The sequence below is a fragment of the Acanthochromis polyacanthus genome, chromosome 15, assembly GCF_021347895.1.
Source record: "Acanthochromis polyacanthus isolate Apoly-LR-REF ecotype Palm Island chromosome 15, KAUST_Apoly_ChrSc, whole genome shotgun sequence".
NCBI lineage: Eukaryota > Metazoa > Chordata > Actinopteri > Pomacentridae > Acanthochromis > Acanthochromis polyacanthus.
In genome coordinates this window covers 27,044,149-27,058,048 of record NC_067127.1, presented here as the reverse complement: position 1 = coordinate 27,058,048, position 13,900 = coordinate 27,044,149, and the positions used below count along the sequence as shown (strand labels likewise).

The 13,900-nt window shown below is 40.2% G+C and overlaps 2 protein-coding genes and 1 long non-coding RNA gene across 3 annotated transcripts in view; 2 read left to right on the top strand and 1 right to left on the bottom strand.

Moving 5' to 3' along the window:
- The window catches only part of LOC127537436 (uncharacterized), a 40,217-nt gene extending 36,336 nt beyond the window's left edge, over nucleotides 1-3,881 (top strand). Inside the window, exon 3 of the long non-coding RNA XR_007947061.1 lies at nucleotides 3,198-3,881. This is a non-coding gene — a long non-coding RNA (uncharacterized LOC127537436). The remainder of the gene's footprint in view (nucleotides 1-3,197) is intronic.
- LOC127537399 (piggyBac transposable element-derived protein 4-like) overlaps nucleotides 1-13,900 on the top strand; it is a 206,159-nt gene that overhangs the window by 21,628 nt on the left and 170,631 nt on the right. The window lies entirely within an intron of this gene.
- The window catches only part of LOC110972945 (coiled-coil domain-containing protein 85A-like), a 65,401-nt gene that overhangs the window by 30,822 nt on the left and 20,679 nt on the right, over nucleotides 1-13,900 (bottom strand).

Sequence of the window (13,900 nt, the reverse complement as noted above, 5' to 3'; positions counted from 1 at the left end):
CAGTACACACAAGGCCAATTTTTCCCCCCTCTAGAAAAAGGTGTTCCACGAATTAGATTTTGGTAGATTTTGGATATGTTATAGAGGGGCTCATAAGCTTTCATTTGGTATATGACACATTACTATTGCAATTTGTTTTGGGTTACCCCATTTGAGCCTAAATCCTCTGGTCTATTAGCAGCTTCGAGTGAACTATGAAGACAGTTTGGCGTAGTCACGCTTTATTTGTGGAATTCGACTTGATAAAAACTAAACCCTCGGTCAGAGATAACAGCTATGAATGTGGTTTTCAACTTTCTTTGTTAGCTCAGACTTTCTGCTTCAAACTAGTCCATACACATAAGAACGTTCAAGGAGAGGAGATGCTTCTATATTAACCGGCGCCGCTTTTCTACTGTTTACGGTATTTAGTCTTTATTTGAGCTTTAAATAAACCAAAGCCAGTCACAATGTATTGCTATAAGATACTAAAATGAATATTTTTCTCTTCAGCTTCTTCAACCCATTGATGAATTCTTTCTCTTCATGAACTATTTGTCATTGGGTCTGATGCAAAAGGATCTTGTTCATAGATTCAAAATCCACCAATCGACAGTAAGTCACATAATAAACACATGGGCAAACTTTCTTTATACTGTACTGGGTGCTGTGGGTATTTGGCTGGATGAGGAGACCATCAAAGCTAACCTACCAGAAGCTTTTCAGGATTACACTGACACACAAGTCATTTTGGGCTGTACTGAGCTACGTTGCCAAACACCAAACTCTCTTCTTCTCCAAAGTGAGGTGTTCTCTGGTTACAAATCCCTCTGCATTTTCAAAGGGCTGATTGGGATGCCCCCCCATGGGCCAGTTACTTTCATTTCATCTCTATATCAAGGTTCCATTAGTGATAAAGAGATTCTGAAGCAATTTGGCATTGTGGCACTAATGAACCCATCTATGGCCATGATGGTAGACAAGGGTTTCCTTGTGGAAGACTGTGTGCCCTGCAAAGTCCACATACCTACCTTCCTGTCAAAGAGAGCGCAACTGTCTGGGCCAGAGGTCAGGAAGACACAGTCCATAGCAAGACTGAGAGTGCACGTTGAGCGCCTCATTCACAGAGTGAAGGAGCACAAGATATTCAATACAGTCATTCCTCTTTCACTCACAGGCAGCATCAACCAACTCTATACAGTTGCGTCTTTTGGTTAACTATCAAAACAGGCCATTGGTTAAAGCCTGGGCAAAGAACTGCTAATCAAAAAATAGGAAAAACAAGCACTCTCGTCATCTGGCCCTCTGGATGACTTTGCAAAATGAAAAAATCACAGAGATGGCATTAATGACAAAAATTGTAAACTGTAAAACCGTACATTTTATACCATTTCTAGACCTACATTTTTTGTAAAGATTTCTATTTACGTCTTTTACTCCACTATTTAGTTATTTATGTTTCTTCTGAACACATCATAAATGTTTAAAAGGGAGAAAATCATCTGGAATTTCATTGCACACTGTATTTAATGACAGCAAAGCTTTCTTGTCTGATCTTATGTGAAAAAGACCATTCATTAAATGTGAACGCTTTCAGAATACACTTTTTTGCACTAAAACAAATGTGGAAAATGTGTAGTTGTCGTCATTTTGTCAGGTCAGAGGCAGCTGGGCCTAGTTAAGTGCTTCTCTGCTGCTTTGCTCTCGGCTGAATCCCAAACCGTCCCCTACACACTCCCCCTCCACTACCGAGTGTCACTCCAAAAGAAGTCACACTCGCAGCTGTGGAGGGCACTTTAATTGAAGGGGGAGGGTATAAATACGATCGTCAGGAATGGGACGCCCTGTCGCCTCACCGGAAAAAGGAAGACGTCATCGCCATGGTAACACAAAGACACCTATTGTGTATGGCTGTAGCGCTGTGGCACAGGTTGCAACTAACAAGGATCGCTGCTGCTTCCAGAAGACGAAAGCGTCTTTGTTTGTTAGCACTGCTGCATCAGCAAGAGGTAAATGTTGCATTGCAGTGTCATCAGTGTATTTCGTGAAAGTGACATAATGTGATGCTACAAAATTCCGTGAGGGAATACATTTAACTGTAAAATATGACTCCCGTCAGTTACACAAAACCTGAAATATCACATGAAATATGCACATAGGCTGCATCAACTGTCTACCACGATTGCAACTGATCATGACAACCTGTGCTCACGTAACGAAATGGTTTACTGTAAGTCATTTATGTGATGATGACAAAATGTGAGAAGATGTTGTTAATTATCAAACTGATATTTCTATATCCAGACAAAACAATAGTCTTTTCTCTTCCCAGGAAGGTACCATGCCTCCTTCACAGCATTTCTCTTCTTTGTAAAGAGGGAATCATGTGCCGTGTGGAGCCGCACCAGTTGTTTTGTTTTCTCCACCGTCCCTGTAAAAGCAGACAATCAGCAGGCAATGATGTAGGTTCTACATTCTGCTTCAAATAATTTGAAGTCATCCCACATGTTTTCCAATCCTATTATCTGGCATTTTAAATCCAACAAATGAATGAATAAATGAATTCTGTCAGTTGTGTTCAAATTTTAAGGTGTCAGGGGGTGCACAATTAAATCAAACGTCAGCAGAGAAGATTTGTTTCTTTTGTTTTATCTTTTTCACCACTCTTTTTGTGATGTTCTGTCAGTGTGAAAAAGGCGTGGGAGAAATAATGGACGCATGTGGAACTTACATCGATATGTTGTTTCCTCCTCCATTTCGACGTTGCACTTCCTGAAAAAGTTGTCGAGAGTGAGCATCGATGCAGACTCGCTATTTAAGGGCTGAACAGTCCACTCCCCCTCCGCACTATGCGGTTTGGGATGGCCCTTAATATGGAGGACCCTCCGTGGGAACGCGCAAACGGAGGGGTAGTGTGTAGGGATAGTGTGTAGGGAGGTAGAGAGGTAGAGAGGTAGCCATCCTCTACCTCTCTCCCTTCTCTAGGTTTGGCTCAGCAGGCAGGAGTGGCAACAGGTGTTCCTTATCTGTAATCATGATCACTGGGCAAGTGAGCAGCTGGGGATGGCTCATCAGATGTTCACCACTCCCTTTATAAGCAGACGCCACTCGCTTCTCAGTGCCGGATCGTAGCAACTCCTGTAATCATTCACCCGATTACTTTCACCAATAGTCTTACCTCCGTTGTTCCTAATTCAGTTCTCCGTTTCTCTCTCTAGTTTCTGGTTCAGCCGCTCCAGCCCACGCTTCGCCTTGGATCACCATTGTCACCCCGTCTGTCGATAACTCGAGGATACTCAGCTGTGACGCTCCAGCCATCCGACGCTTACCTTCTACCTTCAGCCACACGGATTGTCAGCCAGCCGCTAAACACCACTCGGCTCTGGAGCCCAGTCCGAGCATCCTGACTCTTCTGTTGTTAAGTAACTGAGAAAAACCGATTGTTTGCCTGAGCCGAAAACCAGTATGGGAGTAGCATGAAAAGCTTGTCAATTTTTGTTCAGATAAACCTCGCCTAGATGAGTACCTCGATTTAGAGAAACCATTGTAAAGATTCTTATTTTACTTTGTTAGTAATTCGTGGATTCCATTAGTAATGATAATCCTTTCGATTTGAAGAAATTGTGAACTCGTTCTCCAGCCACTAGTCAGCGCTACCTTCGTTGTTGCTTGTTTAGTACCTCCGTAAAGATTCGCATCTTGCTTTGTAGTAATTTGTGGATTTAATGCGTAATGATAATCCTTCGACTTGAAGATTTTGTGAACTCGATCTCCAAGCCGCTAGTCGGTGCTACCTTTGTTGTTGCTTGTTTCGTTCTCCCTTGTTTAACTTCCTGTGTTTCGCCTCATGCTTGGGACTTGTAGTCCATTGTGACAAAAGATTAAAATTCATTCACTTTAAAGCTGTTGTCTGTCATTTCCTGCACCTGAGCTCCTCCTCAAATCCTTAACACATTTATAGGTTAATATGCTGTGGTTTTACTGGTCATTTGAGGTCAAGTTGGGGTGAATGTGCCTGAACTAAAACGAGTTTGACACCCGTGCTGCAGAGGGTTATTGGGTCCCTGGATAAGTTCCCATGCCACTGCAGGGACACACAAAAAGACAAAAACCACACAAACCTACCACTATGGAGTCACTGGTTACCCTGCCAATATATCTTTGGACTGTGGAGCCCACACAGGCAGAACAACTCCACACAGAAAGACCACAGACTCAATCAGCAGATTCAAACACAGAACTGTTTTGCTGTGAAACTGCAGTGTTACATCTGTCTTAACCACTGCTCCACCATGCCACCCTATTTGACTGATTTGTTCTCTCTCATCTCGCTACGATGACAATAAAGCTTGATTTGATTTGAAATAGATAAGAATGTTCAAATACAGATTGCACTCTGTTATGTATCCTCACAGTGGCCTGGCAACAAAGCTTTCACTTGTTCCCTAAATTAGCTCTGAATTTGTGTTGCTGGATCCTCAAGTGCCCATTCACGATATGTTTAAGAAGTGGTTGTAATAGTTGCTGTATTTCTATGTGCCTCAGTGGAGCAGGGGTGGAGAAGCAGATATTTTTTATCCCCAGTTTAATACAAGATTTACGTGCACACAGATACATACGTGTGTACACAGATTTGTTTTTAGAAAAACTTTAATGAGCTCTTTTAAAAGAAAACACTCTTTTGTTATGTGATTTAGATTGAACAAAAACAACACAGTGCATTCTATAGTTTTATTGCACATTGTGTGTTATGATAGTGGGACAATAAAAAATTCATGACCTGTGTATAAAGATGCCTACATTTGTTGTTTTTTGTGTAATACTGCCTTCTATAAAAAGTTCTGTTCTTGTCTTACAAATGTTTTTCTTTAACAAACAAGTAGACAGTAGACAGTCACTCCTCATCACTGATGAAGAATTTTTACAAGTTTTTACAAAGAACAAGTTTTTACAAAGAACTGCTAACGTCCACACAGACATTGACTGATGTTTGGGTTTGGAACTATCTGGGTCCTGTCGTGAGATATAGGGCAGAAAAGATCCCTACAACAGTGTTTCTGTGCAGCAGAGTCCCAGAGTGCTGTCACCAAACTCCCCCTCCCTGCTCAGCGGCTGCTCCGTCTGTGATTGCCTCTGTGCTCAGATGGGGCCTGGTTTTAGTTTACTAAATAAAGCATATAAACGGATGGATTCTGTTGCACAGAAACACTGTTGTAGGGGTCTTTTCTGCCCTATATCTCACGACAGGACCCAGCTAGTTCCAAACCCAAATATCACTTTAATGTGATGTATGTGATACTCATTGATTTACATGCAACATTCTTTGGTCTTTATTGAATTTTGTGATTTTTATGCTTTCTTACTGTTAGTTAAAGGAATACTACACCCACAGAATGACATGCCTTTATTTTCTACTCACCCTCATGCTGAGCAAGACTCTGGACTCTGAACTTTTTAATATCTCAAATGCAGCCGGAGATCCAGGGGGATTTTCACTGTCCGCTGACATTCATATAATGGGGGTACCTGGCACTCGAAACAAAAAGGTCCATAAAAGTCCACAAAAACTTGGCAATTGATAAAAAATAATAAAAATGTGCTAAATGATGTCATTTAGAGTACATCAGACGAGCAGTATGGAGGAATATTACCAACTTTTTGTGGACTTTTATGGACCTTTTTGTTTCAAGCACCAGCCCCATTATATGAAAGTCTGCAGACAGTGAAAATCCCCCGGGATCTCTGGATGCACTTGAGGTGTTAAAAAAGTTCTCCAAGTCTAGCTCAGCATAAGGGTGAGTAGAAAATGAAGGCATTATCAATCTGTGGGTGTAGTATTCCTTTAAAGACTTCATGTTTTTTTTTAATCCAAAAAAAAGTTTGTGCAATGTTTGTACTTCAATGTTACAACTGTGACAGTTAAACATCATAAACATTTAAAAACATGGATTAAACAGCATAAAATGGCCACTGTTCATGTCAGTTCATTTGCACATGGAAAGGTATTTTGACATGTATGTGTAAAAGAAAAACAAATCAATCTTCTGTTTCATGGCATGCAACATGTCATCATTTCTGTGGATGCGCTGCACAAAAATGTCATCATTGGCAAAGATAACAAAGTCACACCATTCAAATCCTGTCATCAGCAACTGCTCTTGGACTTGCCAATAATAGCAATGATTTGCACCACAGTATAGATGCAGTACAGCTGCAGTTTACAAATATCTACTTATTACAAATATTACAAATACAACTGGCTGTGGCTCAGGTGGTAGAGAGGGTGGTCAACTAAGTTTCCTTGGACAAGATTCTGAACCCCACTTTGCCTACCAGTGGGTACGTTTACATGCAGTCAGATAACCCTTTTCTAACCAGTATATTAGCAATAATCCAGTTGCGTGAGGTCATGTAAACACCAATAACCCGATAGAAAAAACGGAATATGCTCAAAAGGATATTACCTCTGGGTTACTCCTTTTAAAACCAGAATATTTAATCATGTAAACATCCATCGGGATATCCCAATCAAAAGGAACATAAATTCATGTTCTGCACATGGGTAATGCAGCTCTAGTTGGCGCTGGCAAATTCACAGTAGCAGTTCTGCACATGTTCTATTCCCAAACTATCATGGCAAAACTTATTTATACAGTCAATGGGCAAAATCAATAATGTAAAATAACAGCACCATATCACAGAAGAAGGCGGGTATAACCTTGTTGATCTTCTTGTTGTTGTGCCGGATGGTGAGGAAGAGGAGAAGAGACTATTTATTACCACACTTGTCCTTGCTAAAACATATATGGGCAATTATTTGAAAAAATTAACAGGAAATTACAATTCTCTATCCAGTAAGGAGCAAAACAGCACCCTTTTGAAAATGTCCTCACTCAGGTGGTGTAAAACCTACAGGGAAAATTTACTTTGTTTTAAGTTTTTTCAAAAAATGAGGTGGTAGTTGGAGTTAGGGGGATACCTAGTGTTGAACTGTGAAATCAGTTTAACTCTAAGTACAGCAGAAAGGGTGGTCCTCAGTCCTAATGTGAACAGTTTTGGTCCTCACTAAACAGCATGTACAGGAATGTGTGTGTGTGTGTGTGTGTGTGTGTGTGTGTGTCTTGCTATCATTGTGGGGACATACCATTGACTCCCATTCATATCTATTCATATCTATCTGTGTGTCTATTCATATCTAACCCCTAACCCTAACCCTAACCAAACCCTAACACTAACCAAAACAATGGCTAACCCTAAAGAAACGTTTTTGCACTTTTACTTTTTTCAGTAACAACAACATGGCCAAGAAAACACTGTTTAAACTTGTGGGGACCAAAATGAGGTCCCCACAAGTGACATAGTTTTCGGTTTTCCTACAGTTGTGGGGAAATTTGGTCCCCACAATATAGCAAAAACATGGGCACACACGCACACACAAACACCAACACACACACACACACACACACACACACACACACACACACACACACACACACGCACACACACACACACGTGTGTGTGTGTGTGCCTGTCTTTTGCCACGCATGCTTCAATCAGGAGAAATGTTGGGCTCCTAATGAAGCAAGGAGAGTCTTCTGTTCTCCTCCTCTGCAAGTACAAAGTCTTTATCCCAAACTAGCAGTCATTTGTACAGGGGCCTGCTTTGGGTTCTGGCTATGCACAGAGTATAATGTATTTTGCACACTAATTCTTCCCATCTGATTCAGCACTTATTCACTTTGGGCTGGCAGCCACACCAGCTGGCCTCAACAAAACAGCTCTACCATAAAAAAGAAGCCAGCAGTGAAGATATCAAATGAATTTTTCTCAAACCAGTCTTATCCAGTAAAATAACTGTAACAAAAGCTATGCTCCGTTTGAAGGGATCACTGCCATTGTATGGACATTTTCTAGTCATGGGGTGCACTACTCTATCAGTGAAAACAGCTGTTTAATTTCTTCTTCAGGAAGAGGTTTGTCAAGTATGAGAAAGTAATGTTACTGTAATAGTGACAATATCTGTTTAGGTTAAACCTTGGAGACTGGAGCTATAACTGACTGTTTATTTTCATAGTCGTACAATCTCCAGATTTTTGAGTAATTATTATTTTTTGAATAACCAACTATTCAGACTATGAATGCCAGAATTACGAAATGGTTGCTATTTAGCAACCAGCTTTTAAATTTAGCCTGAGGTTGTTATAGTGATGTGCTGACTAGCAATAAACACAGTTTGGTGAATGTAAGAATTTTCCAAAGGCCCAGGATCAAACTCATATAAGCACTCTCTCTCCAATGCTGAACTACGTTCCCCTAGCCTAGCCATGCTACACCCATGTTTCTGACAGCACAAGGGTCTAGGGAAGCTCGACAGGGAGGGAGGCGGGCTAAAAGGTTGTCTATCAAATCCCTCTGCAGCAATTGGGTAGGTATACAACCAATCAACGCAACGAATAGGCTGACGTAGTTCCGAGCGCACCGGCGGATTGTGGCTAAGTCCCATTAGCTTCCCAACCAGCGGAGCCAACTGGTATATTAAGGATTTGCCATATCCCGTCGGCATAAGTCCAAATACGTCTTTCTTCTCAATGAAACACTTCAGTGCCGTCCTTTGTTTATCTTTCAAGTTGAATTTTAGCTTCAAATCTTAAAGGGCTGTGGCCAAAGCCGAGTCGAAAGATTACTATTTATTGTGCGCCATTTTTTTCTGTCAGAATCGTCACGCCTCTGTCGTCACTTCGTTACGCCCGCCTTCTGACTCTACACTTCATGGTGATTGGTCCGGCCAGTTTTAGGAGAATCCAGCCTCAAGCCTTATGGAGGGTAACTAGACCCACCCTGGCAGAGAATTAAATTCGTTGCCGTGGGTTGTCTAGCGCGGCTAGGCTAATGTTCCCCCATTCCTAGAGTAAAGCCGGGGACAGTGTATTTCCATGTGTTTTTTTCACAGGAAAAGGACATTCAGATCTTTCACTTGAGAATGGAGCTCCTGTAATCATTTGTACACCTGGAAGAACCTTTCTGATGGACAAGGATTCTCAGTTATATGCTATGGATGTTGTGTTAATGAACTTTCATGCTAAAATCCCTTTTCAGCTTTAGGAGACCCTCAGCCGGAGACCTCTCTACATTCCACAGGATCAGATAACAGCCATGAACTTTACGACCTGCTGGAGCACCGAGAAGCACCCTCTCTCTCTCTTTGACTGGAACTGAACTGAAACAAAGGACTTCTTCAAAAATTCATATTTCTGAGATGTATTGTGAATTTCCATGATTACCAAACTGGTAGTGACATGATGTTGTACATTGCTTCCAAAAATGACAGTTATATCTATTACAGAAGTCTAGATATTAAAATATGATGTTAATCATTTCTTCCCCAGGATACTATGATTTGGAATGAATTCTATTATTAACCTCTGAATTTACTTTCTATCTAGGTTGAAAGGTGAAATTTGTATTTATCTGTTACCAAATCTCTGACTTGTTGTTATATTTTCACTGTGATATATATTTTTAATATCATAAACACATAGTTATGAATGAAATAATTCACATAATTCTACATGTTTCTCTTTCACACAACTGAAGTATGGTGGAGAGATAGATCGTTTACCCGTTTTAACGTCACATACTCTTTATCCATTTTGGATCATTTCCTTTCTCTGTGAGAACAAAGGAACTTCTGTCGCTCGGCAACTCGCGCCGAAAGTTCCTTGCTCTGCCCAGGTCCTCCCCTTAGCTGGACCCACAGATAAATTCAGCCATAGCCCACATCAGCTCTCTCTTACCCTCTCCTTCCATCTCTGGGACCCATGTCAGGGTTTCCCACTATTTCCTTCTAAAGCACGTTTTTTTTTCTATCTCCTAAAGTTCTAAGTTCCAAAGTTTAACTATGTTATCCTTTTTACATTTGTAACCTAAGTAGACATATTTGCTCACGCTCAACGCTGAATTTATTCTTTTATTCGTGATTTTTGACAGAGAACCGATTAAGCACCAGCATTTATTTTTCCTAATTTTAGCAGTTTTTCATCAAACATCCGTTTTTCTTGGCAAAAGCCTGAGAGCCCTTGTTTTAATTCAAGTGACTCTTCATCAACCGGGCTCCATTCAGCTGTGCACTCAGGAGACCTTCTGGATCAGATCTCCTTCGACGGAACCAATCACTGAGGCAGGACATCAATGCTTTGCCATAACGACGATACTACGCACAGAATCAGCAAGTCCAGGTGCGTTTTGAAGCGTCCGCTGAAGGCTCACAAGGTCCCAGCCAGGAGTCAACTCTGACAGATAGTTCCGTTACCGTAAGGCCGGCTGAAATGCTCTGATTCTGATTTCTGGGTTGATACTACTAATCACTTGATTAATTAAATTCATTTAATCCGTTTATTCCTTTACAAATCATTGATTTCAATCCAAATTACCGTGTACCTCGTCAGGTTAGTTATCTGGCTCCTCTCTCACCATATTTCCTTCTCACCATACTATGCTTTGAACACATACACACAAACCTCTCACCACACGCACACCCACACATTCCACAAACACACACACCCGCATGCACGCACACACACGTAGACATGCACACACATACACACACATTATATAGGCACTGTAAATAGGATCTCACTTGTCATTATTTTAATAGAATAGCAAACAAATGCTTTCACTTAGACCAAATTAGAGCTTTGTGTGTTTCTTTGTGCAGGAATGTGGTCCCTTTAATGAGAATTCTCGCCTTTATGATATAAGACTGATCAAAATTTTAATTAATAATTTTTTATTATCAATGTTAATTAATCATTTCCTCTAACGAGGTGGTGCCCCATTTATTAATAAAACGAGTGCAAAATCATAACGTAGGTCTCCTACAGTGAACATTGTGCACTTTTGCAATATAGCATATGTGTGTTTTTTGTAATGTGTGTCAGTTACTTCCACAACACTCTAAACCCCAGATTTATTATACTATGCTGAAAAGTTGCTAAACCTGGCGATATGAACAACAAGCAGCATGACTTAATGCCCACTAGAACAACAGGGGGGCCGGTATTAATGTAAAAGAATAGATAACAGTCCAATTGTCGGTACACCACTGTGGCCAAGTGACTTTTTTTGACAGAGGACCGGTACAGGCCAGCAACAGACTGATGGCAGTGTTAAAGTAGAGCCCTATGATTTCCATGACAATTTACTGAGGGCAAGAAAAAAAACAACAAAAAACAAAAACGAGACTGCGGTGATTCTGTGCGACGTTCAGGTCATCACATGTCTGGTGTCGGCTGTGTCTGTTGACTCGATGGAATGTTGGTGAGATTTTCAGTCATCTGTTTCCTACTGGGGCTGCACAGTGTCGTAGTGGTTAGCACTTTCGCCTTGCAGCAAGAAGATCCCCGGTTCAAATCCCAGGGTGGGCCTGGGATCTTTCTGCATGGAGTTTGCATGTTCTCCCTGTGCATGCGTGGGTTTTCTCCGGGCACTCCAGCTTCCTCCCACAGTCCAAAAATATGCTGAGGTTAATTGATTATTCTAAATTGCCCGTAGGTGTGAATGTGAGTGTGATTGTTTGTCTGTATATGTAGCCCTGCGACAGACTGGCGACCTGTCCAGGGTGTCCCCTGCCTTCGCCTGAGTCAGCTGGGATAGGCTCCAGCACCCCCTGCGACCCTAGTGAGGATAAAGCGGTGTATAGAGAATGGATAGATGTTTCCTACTGTAACTATAATTTTTCCTAATAATTAAGAATTGGCTGAAACTCTAGTTATATTTTTGGTTCATCCAGTTTTCCTGCAGTTCTCCAATGCTGAGATCAGGAGTGAACTTAGTTCACTTGCAGCATGTCCCCACACTGTGAGAAGGTGCTTGTGCTGTTACATAATTACATTAGGGAGGGAATCACACTGAAGAAGCCTCTTGGATGAGAGGTGAAACGTCTTCAAGGAACTTTCTTAAAGTCCAGTGGATTGATTTAAACGACACACTTCACTCCAGCTTTTTGAGGTAACACAATCCCAAGCAATGATGTCATCAATTAATCAGCAAATTGATTGATAACTAATGTCTTCATTGAATTTTTTGACTACATCAGTCATTCACTGCACCACTCTTGGAGACTCTAGATATATAAATGAAATCCTGAGGTTGAAAGATGTGAGCACTTACTGGGAAATACTAATGTACAAATGCAATCATTTCTATCATAACATTTCAAAACATAAAATCATTGAAAAATCATTGAAGAGACCCTCTTTCATAAAAGTCGACCCAAGCCTCGTGGAGACATCACGATGCAAGAGTTTTGGTAGACAAATTCTGTTAACTTACCATGAAATGTGAAAAGATTAAGTGTTAGCAATCTAAGAAGTCAAAGTTTCTTTGTAAATTTGAAGAGTTCATTTGCAAAAACAGATAATTCCATTTTGATAAATTTTCGGAAAACCTTTTATTTTATTGTTTAATTGAGATAATATCAATCAAACTGAAGTTGAGTGGATTTGATTCAGTAGAAAAATACATGACAAAATAGAGAATAAATAAATTATTAGCGTTATTATTATTATCTCAAGTAAACAATAAAAAAAAAGTTTTCTGAAAATTTATAAAACTGAGTTACCTGTTTTTGCAAATGAACTCTTTATTTCTAATGTTTCCTAAAAGCAAATCGTTATTTACTTCATCATAATATATACTTTAATGGAACAGGACTTCAGTAGCAACAGTTTGCACAATAAGCCACTCCAGTGTTCCAAGGTAATGTTTTGATCATGTAGGATTTATTGTGTTCTTACATAGAAACGGCAACATGTACAAACTGTTGCACATTAAGGTTGCAATCAATCCAATAACAATGTTTGCATCTCGACATTTTTAATCCCTGATTACCAAACTGACAGTATAAATCCAATAAATCTGCCCTTCGAAGTCAAATTGCAGTAAAACCATATTTTTGGTCAAAACTGAGTCAAGTCCACAATCTGACTTTTTGAAATTGTCCTTGATCATACAAACAACATGACACCATTGGAATTGTCCTTTTTTCTCAAAGACCAGCTTTATTCAATTTTCAGTTCAATTCAATTTTATTGACATAGCGCCAATCACAGGTCAAATTGTCTCAAGATGCTTGACAGAACCTTAAAGACCTTAAAATATTCTAAAGATATCTTTTAAAAAGGACACCAATGCAATCGAAGTGGGCTTTTCCTCATTCTATTAGGAGTTTCTAATCCATGCAGATTTCATATTTGTAAAACCCACTCAGCACCTCGAGCAGTCAGTTGTAGTTTGATGTTGTCCAAACTAAGACATCAGCGAACCGTGGGGTGGGGGCAGCAGGAGAAACCCTAATGTACATGTACATGTACATGGAAGACAGAAGCAAAGGTGAGCAGGCACCATTTGTGAATCGAATATCCAGATCTTGTTAATGCTGTACATCTATTGTCTGCATAGTAGGGGTGGCTCAATCGAAATAGGAAGCTCTTCACTGCAGAAACTGGGGGCATGCGTGAGGTGTTACAAACGCTGATAGGAATGGCCCTTTGATCGGCCCCTTGAGTCATTCTGAGTAGAATCTGACAAGTTGGACCTCAACCTTAACTCAGATTTAGAGCACACAAAAAATAGTAGTTACTGGATGTAACACTTCTATGAGCACATAGGAAATAGAGCAAACAAAGTTTATCATGTTAACTATGTGGTAAATAATTATTTTGTCACAATTAAAAAATTATGTGAGAAAAATAAATTATTAAGAATAAATTATTTTCAATATGAATCGGTTCCAGATATCCGTTATCAGCCTCACTCGATCACCAATAATCGTTATCGACATCAGTCCTAACAAATCTATAGAAGTCAATCCCTACTGTAAAGTATTTGAGTGCAATTTAAACCTAATTACTTTCAACATGAC